The following is a 23,932-nucleotide window of genomic DNA, read 5'->3' as shown; positions in this document are numbered from 1 at the left end:
AAATATCCACTGAATGGAAATGGATTTAAAAAAAATTTGACTTTACTAATGTATACGAAAATAACAAGCAGGTAGATTTTAAAAAATGCATATTCATAAAGTTCAGCAGGTGAACTGGTCACCTTGCAGCAATGTGGCATCCCCAGCACTCCATTATGAACATATACACTAATTTATTAGCACCTCATATCAGTGCCACATCAGTCAGAGGGCCACAAAGTGTCCCTGCTCAAATAGTGACAACTCAAAATGCCATCTAGCAGATCGGATCGGATGGTATTGGATGGAAATTGACAGGTGGTCCATTTCCATCCGACTGCACCATAGAGAATAGCAGGCTGTGTTGGTGTCTGCTCTGAATCAGCAGAGTGGACACGGACCTGTCATCCACCTGTTTAGCAAGGAGTCAGCAGACAGATCCCCCCGCTGAGCAGGCGGATATGCTTGACAGAGTCCGCTCCACATGAAAAGGGTCTTACCAGGAGAGGCCGGATTCGCAGCAGTGTCCACAGATGATCCAAGGCCTCAGATGCATGGCCAAGACTGAACACTTCCCGCAGATCAGTCCTAAGGCTTTATAGCTTCCAGCAGTATACAGGGCAAGACTACCCTTAGGTGTATACTGCACTCCGGTTTCAGTCAGAACGCCTTTTGACTCGCTCAGACCAAAGCCAACACCCGGAGCATGCATCTTCCAATCCGCCATCGTTTCCAAACTGCACCATCTTCTCCTTCCCACAACCAGGCACACGTGGCAGCACTTTCCTATCCTCCTCTGCAGAACAGGGGCAGAAACTCTCTGGGAACTTCAGCGCCCGCCTCTTTTCTTTTGCAGCACACCAAAACTTTAATGGAGTCCATCTTAACCCTTGCAACACTGGCTTAAAGTGTCAAAAGACCAGGCTGATACTCTCCCATGAGCAATGATACATGCTGTTTCTTCCCCATATTGTTGGAATGCACAATAACACAGTCTATATGAAGTAAAGAGGTTACTGGCACTTTCCCACGGAGCCAGACGAAATCCTGATGTAGCTGTAGGTGGTTGTTATGGGCTACTGCTGTAGGAATAACAAAATGTAATGTGGGTGTGGTGGGTGTGGTGGTACTTTTTCACTACCGCAGAGCAGTGCCACAACCACCACACCCCATTAAATTTGTATATACCTAGACCCTGCTGAGGTAGGTGTCATGGTGGAGGCAGCAGCTATCATTATAAATTATAAATGTAGCACCCTCTACCATAGGTAGGTGCTAGAGTGAGGATTTTTGGTAAGGAACTGTTAGTACAGGTAAATTTAAGCAGGCCTATGCTTCAAGCTAGGCCTGTTTGTTTTGACCTGGGGGCAGGGAGTGGCTAGTGTAGCAGTGGGTGTGAGCACCTGTACTTTAGTTCTGAGGCACCTCCTCTGCTTCCAGTGAGAATGTATGAAAGAGGGGCAGGGTCTAGAACTAGAGTGACAGGCAGCTCATGTTAGGAGCCCTGGCCAATCCCCAGCTGGAATTGGCAGGGGGCAGACCTCCCATATAAGCTGAAGTAACAAGCCACTGGGGGGGAGTTGTTGGCAGAGAGAAGTGGATAATGGAGTACTAGACAGCAGCAGGAGGGCATCCCCATCTGGGGGGGTATGCTGATCACGGGAGGAGGTCTGGGAGAGCTGTGAGGGAGCTTCACCATTACACGGTCATGGGTGAAGTCCTCATCTTTACACGGTCATTGATGAGGAGTTCCTGGAGCAGAGGGGTAGGAGAAGCTGTTGGAACATACGGTCCAGTTAATTTCTCCATCATGGAGGGGCGTGGCTAGGATGGTGGACTGAGAGGACGCACTATTTGAGCTCTCCTGGAGTGTGATCCATAATTTTATCTGCACCTAGTGGCTGAGAGGGTCGGGGAGATCCTAATAACCCCTGGATGCCTTCTAAATCCTCCGGGAATCAAAGGAGGGGTAAGCGGCTAAAATCCCCCCCGAGTGCATCGCAGGAATCCGCTCCGGTCCCCTGTGCAGTGGGCTCTCCTGCGCGCCTCTCCAACATGGCTTCGCAGATCGAGCACGAGGGGGGTGCTGATCCGGCGCCTCCTAGCATCCCGGAGGTTATGGCGGCTATTACCCAGTGTCAGTCTGCCTTAACCACCAAGATATAAGAGGTCCAGATGGATGTAGGATTGATTCGGCAGGACTTATATAAAATCCGCTCCCGGGTGGCTGACATGGAGAGGCGAGTGGGGGAGGTGGAGGACACTGTGGTAGACCATGCGGCGTCCATTAGAGCTCTGCAAACTAAAGTAAAGGCGTTGGAGTACCGGGTGGAAGACGTCGAGAATAGAAGCCACAGAAACAACTTCAGGATCGTGGGGTTACCGGGGGTTGAGGGGTGATCCCCCGCTCTCTTCACTGAAAACCTCCTATGTTGTCTGCTGCCAGCGGCTAAGCTCTCCCCATATTTCGCAGTGGAACGGGCCCATCGAGTACCACCCAAGCCTGGACCTGAGGGAGCGCCTCCCCGCACATTCATCCTCCGGCTGCTCAATTTTTGAGACCGAGATGAGCTTGTGCGGGCCACCCGAGCAGCCGGGGAATTGCCCTTTCACAACACTAAACTCCTGCTATTCCCGGATTACACAAAGAAAACCCAAAGACAGTGCTGCTCCTTTGACAGCATCAAAGCTGCACTGAGATCCAAAGGGCTCAAATACAGCATTTTGTTCCCAGCAAAACTGAGGGTTATGGATGGGGAGATGGTGCATTTCTTTGCTAACCCTAAAGAAGCTGCTGCTTGGGTGGAAACACTACCTCCGTAGTGCCAAAAAATATAAGTGAATGTCTGCACTATTTGGTGCAGGCTTAGTGGACAGTCATCTAGTGCTAATTTTACTGGAGAGTGGGACTTCTCCCCCTGCTGAGCTTAGCATAGCCTTTCCCTGCCTTCTTGATGAGCAGGGGAGACGCAAGTGACAGTGATGATGCCTGCCGTACCGAGGCGGGGTCTCCAGGTTCTTGGGACATAGGCCGAATAATGCCTTATCACGGATAACTACAGATTCTGCATCTCCCTCAGTTTATCATTCTTGTGAGCTTTTTTCAGTTTGTTCGCAGTTTGTCTATTTGTTTCAGCAACCGACTCCTAAGTATGTGCCCCTGCTCAGTCAGGTGATTATCACTCCACTGGCTCTATTACAGTACTGCGTTTAGTCCTGACATTTTGCTAATATTTTTTCTTTTTTTTCTTTTTTCCCTTCTATTTTTGGATGTAGCAGAAGAGCCTTGTCCCTTTCTGGCTAAGCGCCCTAAGACTACAGTTCCAAAATGCATCTTATGTTTCCGAGATGCTGCGGGTGGGGGGTTGCCGACCATAGCTGTTTTCGCATAATGTTGGTATCCTTGTTATTGCATTATGTTTTTTTTTTGTGTTTTGTGGTTGGGTTGGTCTATTATTGTATACGAGTGACCGGGCTGGTGGATGTGTTGGTGGGTGGCTGTACCTCTTGATGGTGTCCGGGTGGTCCCCGTGGACCCTGGAGGTGCGAGTTGGCCTCCCTCGGTGTGTTGGGACCGCATGCTGCTGCCTCTACACGTCCGTCATTATATTGACGTGACTACCTATTGCTCTAAAGGGGTCAGGGTATCCAGGGGGGTGGTTAATATGGCTAACTTTACAGTTATGTCCTGGAACGTCAGGGGCCTTAACTCAGCCATAAAATGGTCCCTAGTGCTTAAATATATACAGCAGCATGGCCCCAAGGTATGCATTCTGCAAGAAACCCACTTGGTGGGTGCAAGGATTCTGGGTTTGAAGAGAGCCTGGATTGGTGCCCATTACCATGCCTCTTACTCTAGTTATGCCTTTTACCTCTTACTCTAGTCTAGTTATGCCAGAGGGGTCAGTGTTCTGGTGCATAGGTCCCTGGTGTTCCAATTAATAGCAGATCCTGTTCTAGTACATGCGCTTATAGCAGGTTCTCCATTACTAATAGTCGGAATATATCTGCCTACCCCTGCTGATGTTACATTACTTCATACGCTGATGCAAATCGTTGTACAGTATGATGTGAGTAGGGTGCTGATTGTGGAGGATTTCAATTTAGTCATGTCTAATTAGATTGATAGATTAAGGCCCTCACCTGGTGCTGCCACCGGCCTCTCCCATTGGGCATCTTCCTTCCACCTGACGGATCTCTGGCTCCATTTCCACCCCTCGGATGCTCAGTTCACTTGCCTCTCCATCACCTATCAGACGATGTCCCGCATAGACATGGCATTTGCCTCCCCTGACCTGCTGCGAGAGACGGTCTCCATTGAGATTGTCTCCCGTGGTATATCAGCTCAAGCCCCATTATTGGTCACGGTTCAGGGGGTATTGCCTGGAGGGTTAAGGCTGTGGAGGTTAGCCAAATACTGGATTATGGATACAGAGATTCAGGGGGAGATGCCGGAGGCCTTGTGCAACTTTTGGGTGTGTAATGCGGATTCCTCTGGTCCATTGGTAACATGGGACACGTTCAAGGCCTGCTTGAGGGGCGAGTACATTAAGAAGATAGAACATAGGAAGAGGACATCTGAGGCAATTAGAGGAGCAGGCGTAGGAAAAAAGGAGGGGTTTTATGTCCACGACCCGAATAGGGAAAATTATGTCTTTTGGCAACACACCCTGAGGGAACTTTCACTGTTACGGGTAGATTTAACCAAGAAATCCATGTTAGCTAGCGCCCAAAGGGTATTCGAGTATGGGGATAAAAATGGAAAGCTCTTGGCATGGCTGGCCAAAGGACAATACCCAACGACTCATGTGGGCAGGTTGAGGGACGTGGATGGCATACTCCTGACCACTCCAGGGACAATCAGTAATAGATTTTTGCTATATTATACTGCCCAACCCTTATCTGCCTATTTAGATTCGATCTCGTTACCCAAACTAGATCCAGATCAGAGCAGGACACTGGAAGAGGACATATCCTTGGAGGAGATCCAGAAGGCTATGGGGTGTATGCAGACAGGAAAAGCACCTGGCCCAGACGGGATACCCATAGAATTTTACTCAGTGCATCAGGAGTTGATAGCCCCCAGGTTGACTTTGCTTCTCTCACAATTTGCCTCGCAAGATTCGCTCCCAGAATCTATGTCTGAAGAGGTGGTGGTATTGGTGCCCAAGCCCGGTAAGGACCTGAAAGAATGTGCCTCGTATATAAGCCCATATCACTGATAAATGCTGATGCTAAATTAATGGCCAAGATCCTGGCTATCAGACTGGCCACTGTGATTGAAGGCTTGGTACATCAAGATCAGATGGGGCTCATGCTGGGGAAGGGCACCGATATTAACATCCGTAGACTCTTTCTTAATCTAGACACCACCCATGACAACGGAGGCACTAGAGTCATAACTTCCCTTGATGCGGAGAAAGCTATTGACTCCATGGAGTGGGAGTACCTCTGGGAAATCCTGAAGCGCTTTGGGTTTGGTCCCAAATTCTTGCACTGGTTGGGGCTGCTTTATAAATCCCAGAAGGCCAGAATCCGACACCATCTCAGATTTTTTTCTCCTCCAGAGGGGCACTAGGCAGGGGTGCCCGTTGTCACCCAGCTTGTTTGCGTTGGCTCTCGAGCCACTGGCTATTCTGATATGGGAGTCGCGTAGAATTCAGGGGCTTAGAGTTGGCCCTCTGGATGAGAAAATTTCCGTTACTTTATTTACATGATGCGGGTCCATCTCTGCAGGCAGCACTGGAGAATTTCAGGGAATTTGGGCGTTTTTCAGGGGTTAGGATCAACTGGTCCAAATCAGTCATATTCCCAATAGACCCTCAGGCCCGAGTGGAGGTGGCATTGACTCCGCTGCTATGGGTGGAGGAATTTAAGTACCTTGGGATTACTGTAACAAGAGACCTCCAGGCTTTCCGTCACCTTAATCTCCAGCCCATTGCACAAAGCTGAGAGAACATTGCTCTAGGTGGCGGGATTTACCACTTAATCTACTAGGCCGAATCAACGTGCTTAAAATGCTAAATCTGCCTAGATTTAATTATGTTTTTAGGAATTGCCCGGTATGGCTTCCAGGTTCCTTTTTTAAGGAGTTGGAAGCGTGTATAGGCTCCTTTCTATGGAAGGGATCCTCCCCTAGATTGGCTAGATCAACGATACAGCTTCCGGTGCACTGCGGGGATATTGCTCTACCCAATCTATTGATATATTTATGGGCAGCGATACTTGTCACGGTGAGATGGTGGTTTGAACAGTCCAGGTCCAATGCAGCCACATGCCTGGAGGCCGCTATTTTGGACTCCTTTACTGAATTAGGAAACCTAGTGTATAGAGGACCCTATGCCTACCCCTCGCTTCCAGGACCCACTAGGGTGACCCTCAAAGTTTGGGCAACGGTCAGGAAAAGATGCCTGCACCAGTACTCTAAAGAATAGGAAAAAATGAACTACCGTCGCACAAGGAACGCACAGCACTCATAGCGCAACCCACGTTTCATACACTGCACCAGTACTCTCCCTTCTCCCCATTATGGGATAATCCTTCCCTGCCACATTTCAGGAGAATACCGGACCCGCAGTTATGGGCTCGATATGGGATTAAAATCCTTCAGGACATTATCCAGTCAGAGACACTTCTTTCATTCCAGGGGTTAGTAGAGAAATTTAGACTTCCAGATAACATGTTATTCAGATATTACCAGCTGAGGCAAGCGGCCAGGGATCAGTTTCCCCAGCCTATAAGTGTTAAAACGGATCCCATTGAAGCAACCTTAGCTCAGGAAACTCTCAAAAAGACTCTATCTACCTTGTATCTTGCCTTACTGGGAGTTGAGTTGCCCATAATAAACGCCCTGTGGGAAAAATGTCAGACAGCCCTAGTTTGGACAGGGAAATCTGGGAGGAGTGCTTTGAAGATGGGGCTAAACTGATGATCTCTTCTCGAGATAAGTTACTGCAAACCAAATTTATGCATCGAATATATTACACGACACAGAGACTGCACCAGATCTGCCAATTATAAATGATAGTGTCGCGCAGTATGAGCCAAGATAAAAATAGAAAAGGAGAAAAAGGGAAGAGAAAAGAAGGGACAGGGTGGGGGAGGGGAAGCGAACAGGGGGGTAGGTAATGGAGCTATAGATGGAAGGTAATGGAAGAGAACTATATAAATGGATATGGACTTAGTATAAAAGTACCTTTTAACTTATATGTTGCATAATGAGCTAGGTAAATAAATAGTAATAGCAATCATAAGCCAATATCTGGACAACAGAAATCTATATACGTTCACTCTAGTGATAGTAAACCCAACTGTGCAAAAATTGCAATATAGCATGCCAAGTGAATAAATAAATAAATAGTAATAGCAATCATAGGCCAATATCTAGACAACAGGAATCTATATACGTTCACTCTGGTGATAGTAAACACAACTGTGCAAAAATGCAATATAACATGCCAAGTGAATGTGCAAAATATAAAACAAATCTGAATAAATCAGATAAATTAACTAAAGAGAAGTAGTGACAAAAAAAAGGTTATATATATATATATATATATATATATATATATATATATATATATATATATATATATATATAAAGCTTGGACTACTAGTTCATACAGTGCTTTACCTTGTGCAAAAACTGCTGACTACTGACTACTTGATCTGGTTACTGGACTCTGGCTATGCTTTGACTATGCTTACTCTATTTACCTTTTTATTTTTTTTTATTAATAAACAAGTGTGATTTAATTGTACTTCTGTCTCGATCTAATTCATGGTTTCTGACAGACTACAACCCTATGCTGCTCTCCAACTTCTGGATAGGCCTTCAGACAGCCTAGCAGACAGATTTCCCCAGGATAGGACTAAGGCTTACGGCCTAGCAGACTGGAGCAACATAACACATGTCCACCCAGACAGCCATCCAGGTATCACAGAACCCCGATCACCTGACTCCACAGAAATAAATAGGCTCTCCCAGCAGGCCAATGGACCCAAGAAAATCCCTGCCTATTGGCTGAGACACCCCATTCATTTATAATCTGTCCTAGCTATGCCCTTGTCTTGTCCAATGTCACCAGCTACCAAGCCACCTCGTGACAGAAGAGAGAAGTGCAGCAATTCCAGCATTAGGGGGGAAATCAATTGATCTCCTAAAAATTGGCCAAGGCAATTAAACTAAATTGCCAACTAAATTTAATAGCAGCCCTGCCTAAACATCAGAGTGCTACAAGTGATTTAAGCTTAAAGGAGAAGTATGGCCAAAGCCTGCTATCAGTTGATGTCACAGAGCCAGTCCAGGCTCTGCAGAGATCCTATCAATTACAATAATGCCTGAATCTGCCCAGATGCCTGACAGGCATGCTGCTGAAAGCTTGAGCCAGCAGCTTCCACCTCTTCCACCGAGAGTGCTGGAGTTACAGAGAAAGGAGCGGTGATTGACAGAGGTCTTTGACATTGCCACTGACATTTACAAAGGAATAAAGTTTTTAAATTGCCAGAAAATTCCATGTTATTGCCGTCTTCTTCTTTGTTAAAAATAAAAGACTGCACACCTTTGGAGGGTGTGCTGGCAATGAAAGTCATTTGTCAGCAATTTAAACTTTATCATTTTTTTTCATTCTAAATGTAATTTTTGCTGTGGCATATCCTACAGCAAGAATGAAAACAATTGCATAGAGTACCCCCAAAATACATACTAGACTCTTTGAGTCTGGTATGGATTTTAAGTAGGTAAGTTACACAAAAAAAAGTGTGAGGTCCCACAGGAAATCCATACCAGACCCTTTATTGTTCAGATAAAGAGTCTGGTATGGATTTCCTGTGGGACCTCACACTTTTTTTTTATGCAGCCTGGCTGGAAGGAAAGCGGTGGGGACAAGTGTTCACCTTTCCCCTCCTGAAGCATACCAGGCCATATCTCCTCAACATGGGAGGGTGCAACGCACCTTAATCGCATTTAGACTAATTAAATTCTTGTTCTATTGCACTTAGAAGCGCCTTCTCTCTGTTCTATTCTACCAGAGTTGATTCTCTCTATTGGAGTGCTGCTGATTTGCACCTCAAGACCTCTGCCTGCCTACATCCAGTTTTCATTGTGCACCACACTTTAAACTTGTGAATTTATGAGGGTCTATTTGCCTAGAACGCCCTATACCCTGCCATATTTTGCCTAAATGTATGAAGAAATTAGATTTTTTTTTAAAACAAATATTGGATATGTTTTATAGCAGAAAAGTAAAAATGTAGCACACCCCCATAGGGACTGCTGAAGAACTTGGATCCCCCATTCCTGCACGGCCAGGCACACAGAATTTTCACAAGCACCTAGAGTCAGAGAACAGTCTGTGACTTTTTTTATTTTTTTATTTGAGGGTTAATAACTTGGATAGGGATAGGTTATGGGATGTACAATTGACTTCAGCAAAACTTCAACAAAACTTCAGGAACATCTTCCTATACACATCTATATACAGCCCCCTTCACTTTCCTCCTGTACCCTTCTTGCTTGCTCCAGTGGAATGATTTATCTGACAGACTCCCAGTTAAAATTACCAATAGCCTATTATAGGCTGGAACTCATAGCCCCCTTTTTGTGTAGCACAGTGTAGTGAAACAGCTTGTAACCTCTCCTCTGTGGTCACTGATCCCATCACCATCTCTTCAGGCGCACAGTGGAGAACCTGGCCAGAAGTGTTGGATAGCGGTGGGGCCTGGATCTCTGCTTGAGAGTGAGGAATGGATGTGACACCCCCAAATAAGTATTCAACATTTCCTTTTACAGATACTAACGCAAATTCTTCATACTAGCACAAATATGAAAGAATTAATGCAATTTAAATGAATGAAAAAGTTTTACTTGAATATCATTCAAGCAGCATGATATCATTCAGAACGACAGTGAAAGAACTTTAATAAAAATATAAAATCCCTTACATCAGGGTCCCCTTTACACGAATTCCTCCATCAGAGTCCCCCTTACATCAAAATCCCCATCAGACTCCCCGTTTACACTAGTGCCTCCATCAGTGACCCCCTTATATTAAGATCCCAGTCAGAGTCCCCCCAAATCAGGGTCCCCAGTACACTTCTTCCTTACATTAGGATCCCCATCAGAGTCCCCCCTTATATCATGGTTCCCATCAGACCTGTATCTGAGGATCTACCACTGACCCTAGCTAGCAGGCTGGACGGTGCCCATGTGCCACAATTTGGAGAGCCCTGTACTAGCAAAAGGGTTATTTTTAAAGCCTGCCATCCAACATTTGTATGCGGAAAATCTGACAACAATTGTCTGATGGAGCATACAAACGGTCAGATTTTCCACCAACAGCCTGTCGTCACACAATTCCCATCGGAAAATCCGATCATGTGTATGAGGCTTTAAAAGGGGTTGTAAAGGCTCATGTTTTTTCACCTTAATGCATCCTATGCATTAAGGTGAAAAAACACCTTGCAGTCACCGGCCTCCTAGCCCCCCCCCCCCCATTTTACTTACCTGAGCCCTGAATTTTCGTTGGCACATCACCGCCGTCCCTCTCTCCATGGGTTCCCGGCTCTTGATTGGATAAATTGATAGCAGTGCAGCCATTGGCTCCCATGCCGTCAATCAAATCCAATGACACGAGCGCCGGGGGATGGGGCCGAGTCCTGCATTCGGCCTCAATGGATGCCAAATGCTGGACTCGGGAGCACACCCGAAAGGAAATTCCCCTCGGGAGAGCGTTTCTCCAAGGAGGTTATCCAATGTGGGGAGGAGCCACAAAAATAAGCTGCACAGTGGAGGTAAGTATGACATGTTTGTTATTTATAAAAAATAAAAAACGATCCTTTAGTATCACTTTAACTTCACCAACTTCCAATCTCTTGTCCAATTGGAGTGCCTCTGTGAGCAGTAAAGGAAAGTTCTTTATATAGGGGAGAACAACTGGCAAGTTCTGAAGGGAAGTCGGGGAAAACTGATTCAATTCTAAACTAGTGTCCTTTAACCCTCATTCACTTTGAATGTGTCTTTGAAATTATGCAGCTTTATCTGAAACCGCATGATTTCAAAGCCGCATGTCAGTGCGACTTCATGTGCGACTTGGAAGACATCTGTGCGGCTTCATGCAAAGATGTCTATCCAAGTCACACCCGATATCGCCAAAATTAGTTCAGGGAATACTTTCTCAAATTGATGCATTGCACCAATTTAAACATTGCCATTGCCGACAAATAGGGTGTGGCTTGTCATGCCATTTGACCTGTCAAATGGCATGACAAGTCTCCAATGTGAACAAGGGCTTATGCCACATACACAGGACCGGACTTTCCAGCAGACTAGGTCCGACGGAATCAGTCTGTCTGACAATCCGATTGTGTGTGGGATAATCCGATCATTTTTCATTTAAAAAAATCAGATCGACCTAGAAGTAGAACATGTTTCAAATCTGTCCAATGGACTAAATTCCTATCGGGAAAACCGTTCGTCTGTATGCTGGTCCAACGGACCAAATATGACACAAGGGAAGCTATTGGCTACTGGCTATTGAACTTCCTTTTTTAGTCCGGTCTTACGTCATCACGTTTAAACTGAATGGACTTTCAAACAGACTTAGTTCATTCGTTCAGAAAGTCCGTCGGAAATTCGCTGAAAGTCCGTCAGGAAGACCGTCAGATCTAGTCTGACGGAAAGTCCGGTCGTGTGTATGCGGCATAAGACATACAGAGAAAGGTTTTCTTTGTTTTAAATATTGTTTATTTCGTTTTCCACATTTACAAAAAAACAGTAAAAAAATATTCCTTATACATACTATTAGAAATCACTTTGTTTAACATTCATGTTATTTCAGTATTTTCAACATTCACATAAAAACAGACAGTAAAAAAAAGTACACATTGGGTGCCCGACCGGATCGATCCTAAATATCCCGGAAAGGGAAGAAAAAAAAAACCCCCATCCTCCTCTCCTCGTGTGTTCAAAATTATCCTTTTGTGATTTTATCTTGCCCTTATTGTTACCCCTCCCACGTGACGCTTTTTCTTAATTCCAATTTGTGATTTGTGTAAGGTGGGGATTCCACCCCTAAAGGACCCTAAAACAAGGGGTCCCCCCATCTCCTCCCCCCACAAAAATAAATAAATAAATAAATAAGTAAATTAAAAAAAAAAATAAAAAAAAAATTTCTTTTTCTTTTCTTTCTTCCCCTCTTTCTTCTTCCTTCCTTTATAAAAAAAAAATATATAAGGGGTTATGAAGTATATGCATCCAACCTCCCTCCCCTAGACGCCCACTCCATCCCCCATAATTCCAAGATATATTGAGGATTTTCTAAATTCCATCCAGTTCCTCCAAGTCGCCTGGAATCTCATTTCGGCTCCCCTTTGAAGGTATATTAATTCTTCCATAATCCTCATTCTGTCTATTTCCCTAAACCAATCTCTTATCCCTGGGGTTTCCTTTACTTTCCAGTATCTCGGGATCAGTACTTTCGCTGCGTTCAGCAAAAATGGAGTTAATGCTCTTCTATATTTTTCCCTGGGGCCCTCGGTCGCGTGAAACAGACATTTCCAGGGATCCAGTTCTATTTCCTTCCCATCGATCTCTTTAATTAAGCCCACCACTTTTTCCCAAAATAACTGGATTGCACTGCATTGCCACCATATATGGGCGTGAGTTCCCTCCCTCCCACATTCTCTCCAGCAAAGGGGTGATAGGTCTTGGTTAATCTTATGCATTTTCGATGGAACATAATACCATCTAACCAATAATTTATAATTCATTTCTTGGATCTTTGTATCTATTGAAGTGGAGTGGGTATAGTCTATAACTTTCCCTTTCAGTTTTTCTGGGATTGATTGATTCAATTCCCCTTCCCATCTCCCAAAAGCAGGCATCGCCTCATCCTCCATTAAAGATATTAAGGTCCTATATATTTTAGAGATCCCCTGTCTGCCCGCTCCTCCTCGGTCAATCAATTTCTCCCAAGGATTTAAATTGTCACCAGAGCGGAGAGGTTTTGGAAGGGACTCAACAAAATGTTGGAGTTGTCTGTATCTCCATCCATCCCATAGTGTTCTACCATATTTCTCTCGTATCTCCACTAATGAGCATAAGCTATTTACTTTTATCACATCCCTTAATCTTAATATGTCCCTATGAGTCCACTTCAGGAACATTTTATTTTCTTTCCCCGGGGGAAAATAGTTATTTCCTGACAGGGGCATTAGAGGGCTATTATTATTTTGTCCTTCTGTACCTTTAAGTACCCCATCCCATGTTCTTAATGTTTCCATTGTAATCGGGGATATTCCTCTAGGGAGACCCCTAAACTTCATTGGGATCCAAATGGTCTGACTCAGGGCAACATTACTCATATTATCTTCCAGTGGTACCCACTTTTTATATGAGGCATTATAAACCCAATCCAGAATCCTCCTCATTACCGCTGCTGAATGGTATTTTTGAAAATCTGGGAGAGATACCCCTCCCTTATCCTGAGGTCTATTCATTATATTATAAGAGACACGACTTCCTCTTTTGTTCCATATAAATTTCTGAATCAGGGATTTAATAATTTTAAAGTAGGCCCCTGGGATATTTATCGGGAGGCTCTGAAAGATATATAGAGCCTTTGGAAGAATCATCATTTTAATTACGCTTATCCTGCCAAACCATGACAGTCTATGTGCAGGGTATCCTTTAAGATCTTGTTTAATTTTATTTAAAAGAGGGAGATAGTTATCTTGATATAAATCTGTAACTGATGTCGATAAGTATACTCCTAAGTATTTCAGGCCCCTCTCTTTCCGCACAAAGGGGAAAAGAGCTCTAAGTTCTCTTCTCTCCTTTGGGGAAGTATAGACATTTAATATCTCAGTTTTCTCTCTATTGATCTTAAAGTTCGAGACATTCCCGTATTCCTCCAGCTCCTGCAGAATCCTAGGAAGGGACTGTTTGGGGTTCGTTATATAGAGCATAATATCATCTGCAAATGCAGATATCTTATGCTCATTCTCCGAGACCTTTATTCCCTCAATGCCATGGTTCGCTCTTATAGATGCCAAAAGAGGTTCTAGAGAGAATACAAAAAGTAAGGGAGATAGTGGACATCCCTGACGTGTACCATTATAAAGCCCAAAAGAGTTTGATAGGGTCCCATTCACCTGAATCTGAGCTGTAGGGTTAGAGTATAAAGCCTCTATCCACCTCAGCATTCTTGGGCCTAAACCAAATTTATATAATGTCTGCAACATATATTCCCATTCTAACCTATCAAAGGCCTTTTCCGCATCGACCGATAGAAAAAGGGAAGACTGCTTCCTCTTCTTAACTTCCTGCATTAAGAGGGTTGTCCTCAGTATATTATCCCTCGCCTCCCTTCCAGGTACAAAACCTGCCTGATCTCCTTCTATACAATCTGGCATATGCTGTTTCAGCCTCTCGGCTAAAATCCTTGCATAAATTTTTACATCCTCATTAATCAGAGAAATAGGTCTAAAGCTAGAGCATAATGTTGGATCTTTCCCTTCCTTTGCTAATATAGTTATAAAGGCCCCCAGAGCTTCCTTCCGTATCTCCCTTCCTTCCCCAATTGAATTCATATACTGATGGAAATAAGGTGTCAATGGTCCCAGAAACTTTTTAAAGTATAATGACGTGTATCCATCGGGCCCTGGGCTCTTCCCATTCTTACTATCCTTAATTGCTCTCTCTATTTCCTCCTTAGAGATATCCCTATCGAGCATACCAGCATCCTCCTCTGCTATCCTCGGTAGATCTACCTTTCGGAGATATTGTTCAATTTTTTCCCTTCTCTTTTGTTTATCCTTGGGGTCCTGGTTGCCATTTACTTTATACAGTAGTTGGTAATATTCTGAGAAGATGTTACTGATGTCTCTTGTTGCATATTTCATTACTCCCTTCTTATCTTAAATTTTTGCAATATAATTAAAATTTCTTCTAGGTTTAATTACCCCTGCCAGGATTCTCCCCGGTTTATTACCAAATTCATATTGTCTTTTAGCGGACTTTAAAAAGGCCTGCCTGGTTTCCTGTTCCAGTATATCTCTCAGTGCCTCCCTTTTTCCCATAAGTTCATCCATTATTTTATGGTCATTTAACCCTTTATGTAACTGTTCCAACTCCTGGATTTCCTGTAAGATCAGTGATTTTCGCATTGACCTTATTTTCCTCCTCTTAGCTGCTTCTGCTATCAATCTCCCTCTCATATATACCTTGTGGGTCTCCCACAACAAAGTTGGTGTAATATTCTCTACATTATTTTCTTAAAAAAATAAGTTCATATCTCTTTCCAAAGCCTCAAGTATTTTATGGTCATGCAAGAGGGATTCATCCAGCCTCCATACTCTTTGCCTGATCGGTATATCCTCCAGGTCCAGAACAGCCATAACGGGGGCATGATCTGAGAGAGTTATTGGTTTTACTTCTACTTCCTTTAACCCCTCCAGAAGCTGATGGTCTAAGAGGATATAATCGATTCTTGAATAAGAGTGATGTACCTGGGAATAATAGGTAAAATCCTTTCCCCCTGGATGCGCAATTCTCCACACCTCCACTAGTTGCTGTCTATGTAATTTTTGTTTAATTATCTTTAGGTATTTACCTTCTGAGCGTAGGGATGGGGGTTGGGCATCCAGGGTTGGATCGAATACAAAGTTAAGGTCCCCTGCCATAATCACCCCTCCTTCCTTAAAACATTCTAATTTATTCAACACTTTCCCAAAGAAAGGGCAGGGGAGATAATTAGGGCAGTAGATACTAACCAACGTATACATTTTATTAAAAATTGAACCTTTGATAAATAGATACCTCCCTTCAGAATCCGATTCCATAGCCTTTAAAATAAAAGGGGTATTTCTGTCAAACCCAATAGCGATTCCTCTTGCCCTTTTACTAGAGGAGTATCCATGAAACCAAGTTGGATAATTTTTAGACTTCAGGCCGCTATTATGGGACCATTTAAGATGAGTTTCCTGTAGGAAAGCAATATTTGATGACCATTTTTTCAGTTCCTGCAGAATCTGATACCTCTTATTGGGACTATTTAACCCTCTAACATTATATGTAACAATCTTCAACGGGGCCATCTTTCATGGAGATCGGTTATAGTCCACCATAGACATTCCATCGTGAAATCAAAAACAGAATTAAACGTATATTTTTTACCTAGATCGATCCAGTCAGTACACCCTTCATTAATAAATGTGAAACAACATATTCTCCCCCCCCCCGATATTTTCCTCCCTCCCTTCCCACCCCCCCACCCTTTACACATTGAATATCAATGTTACCGTCCTCCAGGCTAGTGCCTATTTACCAGACCCCAGCCCTGGTTGGACCTTCCTTGAGGGAGTATAAGTGCCCGAGTGAGCCCCCGAGCCTCACCCCCTCTTGGAGGTGGTCTCGGGGGGCACGCGGGCACCGCCCCGCCCCCGGCGCATACCTCCCCTCCATGCGAGCCTACTCAAAATCATCCTTGCCTAGAACCTTTATTTTTCCCTATTTCTTTCTTTCTTCCTTCTCCTCTTTTCCCTTCTTTTCCCCCGCTCCCTTTCTTCCCTTCCCCTTTCCTTTCTCTTCCCCTATCCTTCCCCTTTACTTCCCCTATTCCTTCCTATCAGCCTGTTAATATTTATTTACCCCAATTTTTGCCTCTTCCCCCCCCTCGCCTCCCCCCTAATCCAGCAAAGGAGAAAGAAAGAGGAAAAAGAGGAGAAGAGGCCCTACACTCTGTTCCAAGGTTGTTCTCTTAATTTCGTCCAGTCTAGGGGTTTTTTCTCCCAGTTTTCTAGATTAACACATGGTATATTCAGTTTATTGCAAAATTCTTTCAAGTCCTCTGGGAATCTTAAGATGGCTGATATCCCTTGGTTTTTAGCTATCAGGCATGCGGGGAAGCCCCATCTATAAGTGATCTTCTTCTCTTGTAGTTGATTTATTAGGGGTTTCAGTGCCCTTCTCCGGCTCAGTGTCTCTTGTGAGAGGTCAGAAAAGAAAAGCAACGTAGCTCCCTCATATTTAATAGTTTCAGAACTTCTTGCATCTTGCTGAATTTGTTGTTTTATTTCGTATTGAGTAAACCTCACAATCACATCTCTCTCCGTCTCAGGTCTTGGCTTCTCTTTTGTTTGAATTCTGTGTATTCTATCAAAAGCTATATTAGATGTTACTTCTTTTTTCATTATTTTATTAAAGACTTCTCGAAGCACAGTCTCCAACTCAGTGTTTTTCACGGATTCTGGTAGACCACAGATTCTTAAATTATTACGCCTGTTCCTGTTTTCCTGGTCTTCTAATTTATATCTAATATTTCTCATTTCTATCCAGTCCATATCCGCCCTTTTTTGTAGTTCCGAAATAGCTTTTTTATGCTCTTCTAGTTGTATTTCCGATTCTTCTACCCTTTTTAATACGTTATGAATATCTGCACGGGTTGCCTTTAATTCTCCCTTAATCATCCCTTCCAAATGTGACATCATTTCTGCCATGTCCTGTTTAGTAGGGAGTGATTGGGGATTGATTCCATCTTTTTCTGGTTCCCACATCTTTCCTAATTCTTTTTGTTGATGTCGTTCTTTCAAGCTTTTCTGTGGAGTTATACCTTCCTCTATATTAGGTTTTTTACTTGTCTGTTCTTCACGGGCAGGTGATGTTCCTTCTCCCCTTTCAGCCTCCCTTTCTTCCCTCTGATCTACTCTGCCCTGGGCCATATAGGTTTTTATAGAGTTCCCTTTCCCACTTTCTGTTTGTCCCGCTTTGGCTCCCCTCCTTACCATTATCCTTTCTTCCCTCCTTCCCCTTCGGTTTAATCTTTCAAATTTACGTAACTAAGCGTTAATATTATTTAGCTCTATTACCAACCTAGTCTCCCCCAGATTATAGCTCCTCCTGGGGAGCAGACACTCTTTCTTTGTTTGTTCCCTTCTTCTTTTCCCCTTCCCTCTCCACTTCCCCCAATATATTTGTATACAAATCCGTTTTCAATTACAATACATCCTCAGTATTATGCAATTTTTATATAATTTTTCCAAAACTATATATTATATATATTGTGTATCCTCACTCTTAAAAGAAAAGGGTAGAGAAGGGTTTTCCTTCTTTTTTTGAGTTAAATGCAAAAAGTGCAAGAAAGATGCACAAAGTGCAAAAAGTGCTAGAGGTAATGAAATTGGCAAAAAGTGCAAAAAGCGCAAAAAGTGCCAAAGGTTAAAAGTGCTAAAAAAAAAAAAAAAAATGTGATGGATAAATAAGTGCAATTAATGCAACAGGTGCAGGGAAAAAAAAAAAAATTTAAAGAACCAATAATTTTATACAAAAAATAAATAAAAAATAAAGGGGGAGGGGGGGAGACTACAAAAAGTGCAGAGAGTGCAAAATTGCCAGAAAGTGCATAGAATGCCAAAATTGCAAAAGTATTCCAAAAAAAAAAAATTTTTTTAGGGGAAGGAAGGGGAGATGGAATGCTCCCAACAGCAGGGATGGGGGGGGGGTGCTTATTATTTCTTAGTTTGTCTAAGTTTTACTTTTTTTTTTTACCAAAACATTTTTTAGTCCGAACCCTGTATCCTTTTTATTTACCCCCACAAAAAAAAGAAGGGGGGGAGGGTGCAGGTGACAATGTGGGGAGGGGGAAAAGAGGCAAGTTGTTGTGTTAGGTATACAGATGTATGCTCTAATCCTAGTCTCTTAATCTCTACACAGGAGGAGAAGCGGTGTCCAATAACTTTTAACTTCAGCTGTATCAAAAAGAAAAAGGGGATTCCAGCACACACATCTTAATATCCATTCAACTCAATATCCGAAGTAAAATATCCGTAGTAAAAAAAAAAGAAAGGGGGGGGGGGAATACAAAAAAACAGTCCAATAACTCCTCCAAGGTCACACTTTCTCTGTTTATAGTGGATTTGATAGCATTATTTTTTATAGTTCATATAGAGTCCATATTTCAGGTACCCCCAAAACTCTATCGTGTTTTCTCAAAATATCATATCATCCAAAACCTTCGTTCAATCTGCTGAGATAAATGTTTTGTTTGGGGCAATCCACTCCGCTTCTACCGTCCGATCGAATTCACCTCTCAGCCGCAGTGCACCAACCACGCCATAGGTCTTTCATCCAGTTTGATATTTAAAGGGGTTAATTATATAAACCTAGGCATGAACTGGTTTCTATATCCACCAAAGACCCCAGGCAATTCCTGAAGGAATAATCCAATACAGCAGTCCTCTCAAAGCAGTTCGCGGGACATGGGGGGCATGGGGAGACAGGAGGGGAGAGTAATTTCAGTTTATCAGTCTATCAGTCTACACAGCCACAATATTACGGCCGTTCTCTCTTCCTTACCCCCTCCAGAACCCTCTCCCTCTGGATGTCTCGGAATCTCCACGCTCCGCTTTCTCACTAGGGGGAGGTCTCAGCAAGCGATCGCCTCCGCAGTCAGTAAACCACGTCCTGGGTCTGGAGCTCCGCAGCGGACCTCCGTCCGCTGATCTCCCTCGCTCCTTCTCCTCCGCTCGTCCGCGTCTAGCAAGCTCCTTAGCGTGAGGGGTAAGTAGGTTTCTATATCTGGTTCCACCGACGGCAGGATACTTGAGCTCCACACGATCGTTGCTTCAGTCACTTCAGTAGCTAAGCATAGGCATAGGCATAGACATAGGCATAGGCAGTGTCAGTAGTTAGCACAGCATGCTTTTCAGCTCGCCGGGGAGGTGCGCCTTTGGCTGCGGCGTTCAGCTGGTGTGTGGCGCCATCTTCTGTAGCTCCACCTCCCCCACCGATCACTGCAGTGATCTGCCCAGGTTTTCTTAATAGAAAAGGTAACAGGTATCTTGTGGTTCCTGCAATTGAGTAGTATTTTTCAAGGCTTTATCTGAATGGCAGATGCAGTTTAAGCTGCTGGGTACAATTCATAGTAACGGTCATAATGTCTATGAAACGTAATTATTTTTTTTAGTTCATGTTTTTTTTTTTTGTGATTTGTCATTTTTTATCCTCTAGAATGTTTTCTTTTTTTGCCCAATCTGATATTACAAATTCTGATTCAGAATGGGTTGCTGAGAAAATTGTCTGTAAATATGGGAGTTAAGAATGTTAACACGCTATAAACACCTAATGATCTCCAGAGATTAAATATAATTGTCTGCATTTTTTTATGAAGAAACTTGAGACTGCACATGATATCACCTATAAAGTTGTAATTCTTAAGTGACACTAAACAATATCCTTATTTTTCAAGAATAAACCATACACATCCACTACTTAAGCTGTATTAAACACAAAACCAAAAATGTATTATATTGCAGCTTACCAATCATTAGATGTGGTGGCTGTATTCGTTTTCTTTTCCTTGGCTTTTTCTTCTCTGTTTTCACCTGGTAATCTGGCCAGTAAAACACCTCCTGTATTAGTGATTCATCACTCTGGATGAAGGAGCACAGGGGGCACGTTTAGACAGCAGCATTGTCAGTTTGGGGGGAGGGGAGAGTTGTATTAACACATTTATTGTAGATAGACTAACAAATTGAAGCCAAACTCCAACTAACACTGCAGTTACACATGCAAATATGGCAACAGTTTTTTTTTTTTTTTTGAGATAAAGGTTCTACTTCAATAAATAAATGCTTATCATTGTACCACTCCTGTTAGTGCTAAATGGTTTGTCTCAACCCTCTATACTGCTGTATTTGCAGTAGAACTTGTTCTGTTGAAAAACAACTGATTTTCTGGCTGGATCACCAGGTAAAAATAAATGAAAGAAAGCCTAAAAAAAGAACTAATGCAGCCACCACATCTAAGAATTGGTAAGATGCAATATAATAAATGTTTGTAATCAGTCCGGAGCAGGTTCATACTCTTTGTTTAAGCGCATTCACATCACCGCTTGTCTTAATCCTATCTTACCACGGTGAAGGTATATGGGGTAATGGCGTTCCCGGACCCTCTTAGATACTTTCATGCAGTTTATCTCTCCAGGGCCAATGCCTGGTATGGGGACATTGGATCTAAGCACTGATATCCCACTGCAATGCTTACCATGGATAGAACCACAATTCTTGGGCTCCCTCAAGAATCACCCCTAAATTAATGCAACCCTTAAAGTGATCGACCAACATAACCCACTCCCTACCTCAAAAGCTGAACTTCCTAGGTAATTTCCTTTGAGTGGTAATCCAGCGTTCCCCCCTGACCTAATGGATGAAAGGTTCAGACAACTACTTGACCAAGGCACCTTTTGACTTCATGACTTCATTACTGGCCCAGGCCAGAAATCACACTCTGATTTGCAATCTGTGTTTGCTCCTCCACTAGATACCTGGCGGCTTCAATAACTCACTCACTGTCTAACCATTCTGTTCTGCTGTGGAATCTCAAAGTGTTTTGATACACCCTTTGAGGACTTTGGCTGTAACCCAGGTAGTGATGGACGAACTTCCGAGGGGAGGTTTCGTGAACGCGAACCGCGAACGCAGCCAAAAGGCGGACCACGTTGACTTTAATGGCAGGCGAACTTTAAAAACCTCTAGGTCATATTTTCAGCCACAAAATACTTACTAGCTGTGCACACAGAGTCCCACTACATGGACCGACAACGACAAGCATTCTTTTTTTATCTGTGAAATTTTGACAATTCAGAAGCGCATGAAGGCCATGGAGGAGAGGCAAGGTCAGGCCAGGCTATGGAGGGAGTGCAGGAGATGATCAGTGCCACAGTCAGAGCAGCGTAGTCCTGTGCCAGTGTCCCAGTGTGCCAACCTGTGCTTGAGCCCCTCCCTCTGCCTGGCCCTTACCCCCACCTATGCAGGGCTCCACTGCAGTGGTCCGGAGGTGCCAGTCCAGTGTTGATCCTCAGCCATGGTGCTGACACTGCCTGCTGATTGGCTTCTCCACTGCTATCTGCCTCACTGTCTGAAACCAGCACCGCAATAGAGACTGAGCACTGACACCAGCACAGTGTTAGAGAGCACTAAAACCAGCACCGAGATAGAGAGCACTGACACCAGCACTGAGATAGAGAGCACTGACACCAGCACCGTCATAGAGAGCACTGACACCAGCACCAAGATAGAGAGCACTGACACCAGCACCGAGATAGAGAGCACTGACACCAACACTGTGATAGAGAGCACTGACCCCAGCACCGTGAGAGCACTGACACCAGCACCATGATAGAGAGCACTGACACCACACCAGCACCGAGATAGAGAGGACTGACACCAGCACCGTGATAGAAAGCACTGACACCAGCACCGAGATAGAGAGCACTGACACCAGCACTGTGAGAGCACTGACACCAGCACCGTGATAGAGAGCATTGAGACCACACCAGCACCGAGATAGAGAGCACTGACACCAGCACCGTGATAGAGAGCACTGACACCAGCATCGAGATAGAGAGCACTGACACCAGCACCGAGATAGAGAGCACTGACACCAGCACCGAGATAGAGAGCACTGACACCAGCACCATGATAAGGAGCACTGACACCAGCACCGTGATGGAGAGCACTGACACCAGCACCAAGATAGAGAGCACTGACACAAGCACCGTGATAGAGAGCACTGACACCAGCACCGAGATAGAGAGCACTGACACCAGCACCGTGATAGAGAGCACTGACACCAGCACCGGGATAGAGAGCACTGACACCAGCACTGAGATAGAGAGAGAGCACTGATACCAGCACCGTGATAGAGAGCACTGACACCAGCACTGAGATAGAGAGAGAGCACTGACACCACACCAGCACCATGATAGAGAGAGCACTGACATCACACCAGCACCGAGATAGAGAGCACTGACACCAGCACTGTGATAGAGAGCACTGACACCAGCATCGAGATAGAGAGAGAGCACTGACACCAGCACCGTGACAGAGAGCACTAACATCACACCAGCACCGTGATAGAGAGAGCACTGACACCACACCAGCACCGAGACAGAGAGCACTGACACCAGCACCGAGATAGAGAGCGCTGACACCAGCACCGTGATAGAGAGCACTGACACCAGCACCATGATAGAGAGCACTGACACCAGCACCGAGATAGAGAGCACTGACAACAGCACCGAGATAGAGAGCACTGACACCAGCACCATGATAGAGAGCACTGACACCAGCACCGAGATAGAGAGCACTGACAACAGCACCGAGATAGAGAGCACTGACACCAGCACCGTGATAGAGAGCCCTGACACCAGCACCGAGATAGAGAGAGAGCACTGACACCACACCAGCACCGTGATAGAGAGAGCACTGACACCAGCACTGTGATAGAGAGCAATGACACCAGCACCGAGATAGAGAGAGAGCACTGACACCAGCACCGAGATAGAGAACACTGACACCAGCACTGATACCAGCAACTCGCTGCGGGACCCAAAAATATGACACCGCTCAACCTCTTCAAACAGGAGGGTACGGGCATATAGTACGGTGTGCTTTTTTTGTACAAGGAAGTGAGCCAAAGGTAGAAAAAAAGGTCCATGTGCTAGATTAAAGTAGATTAAATAGTTTATAGATTTATGCATATACATGGTCTACTGGTCAAATGTTCTTAATTCCTCCGAGATCCATGCCTCATTCATTTTTATAAATGTGAGGTAGTCAACACTGTCGTGAGCTAGGCGAGTGCGCTTATCGCTCATGATCCCCCCTGCTGCGCTGAACGTCCTTTCGGACAGGACACTGGATGAGGGGCAAGCCAACAGTTCCATTGCAAATCGGGCAAGCTCTGGCCAGAGGTCAAGCCTGACCACACAGTAGTCCAGGGGTTCATCACTTCTCAGAGCGTCATTAACCCTATGTAGTCGGACACCTATCGGTCTAGGCGTTCCCTGATGCTGGATCCGGATGAGACCTGTCGATTGGTCGGCTGAAAGAATGACCTCATATCAGAAGTCACCAACACATCTTCAAATCGCCCTCTTCTTGCAGGCGCTGTTGG

Source organism: Lithobates pipiens, unplaced genomic scaffold, assembly GCF_037356315.1.
Source record: "Lithobates pipiens isolate NorthernLeopardFrog02 unplaced genomic scaffold, aLitPip1_a1.2 Scaffold_1, whole genome shotgun sequence".
NCBI lineage: Eukaryota > Metazoa > Chordata > Amphibia > Anura > Ranidae > Lithobates > Lithobates pipiens.
Note: the sequence above shows the minus strand (reverse complement) of the source record.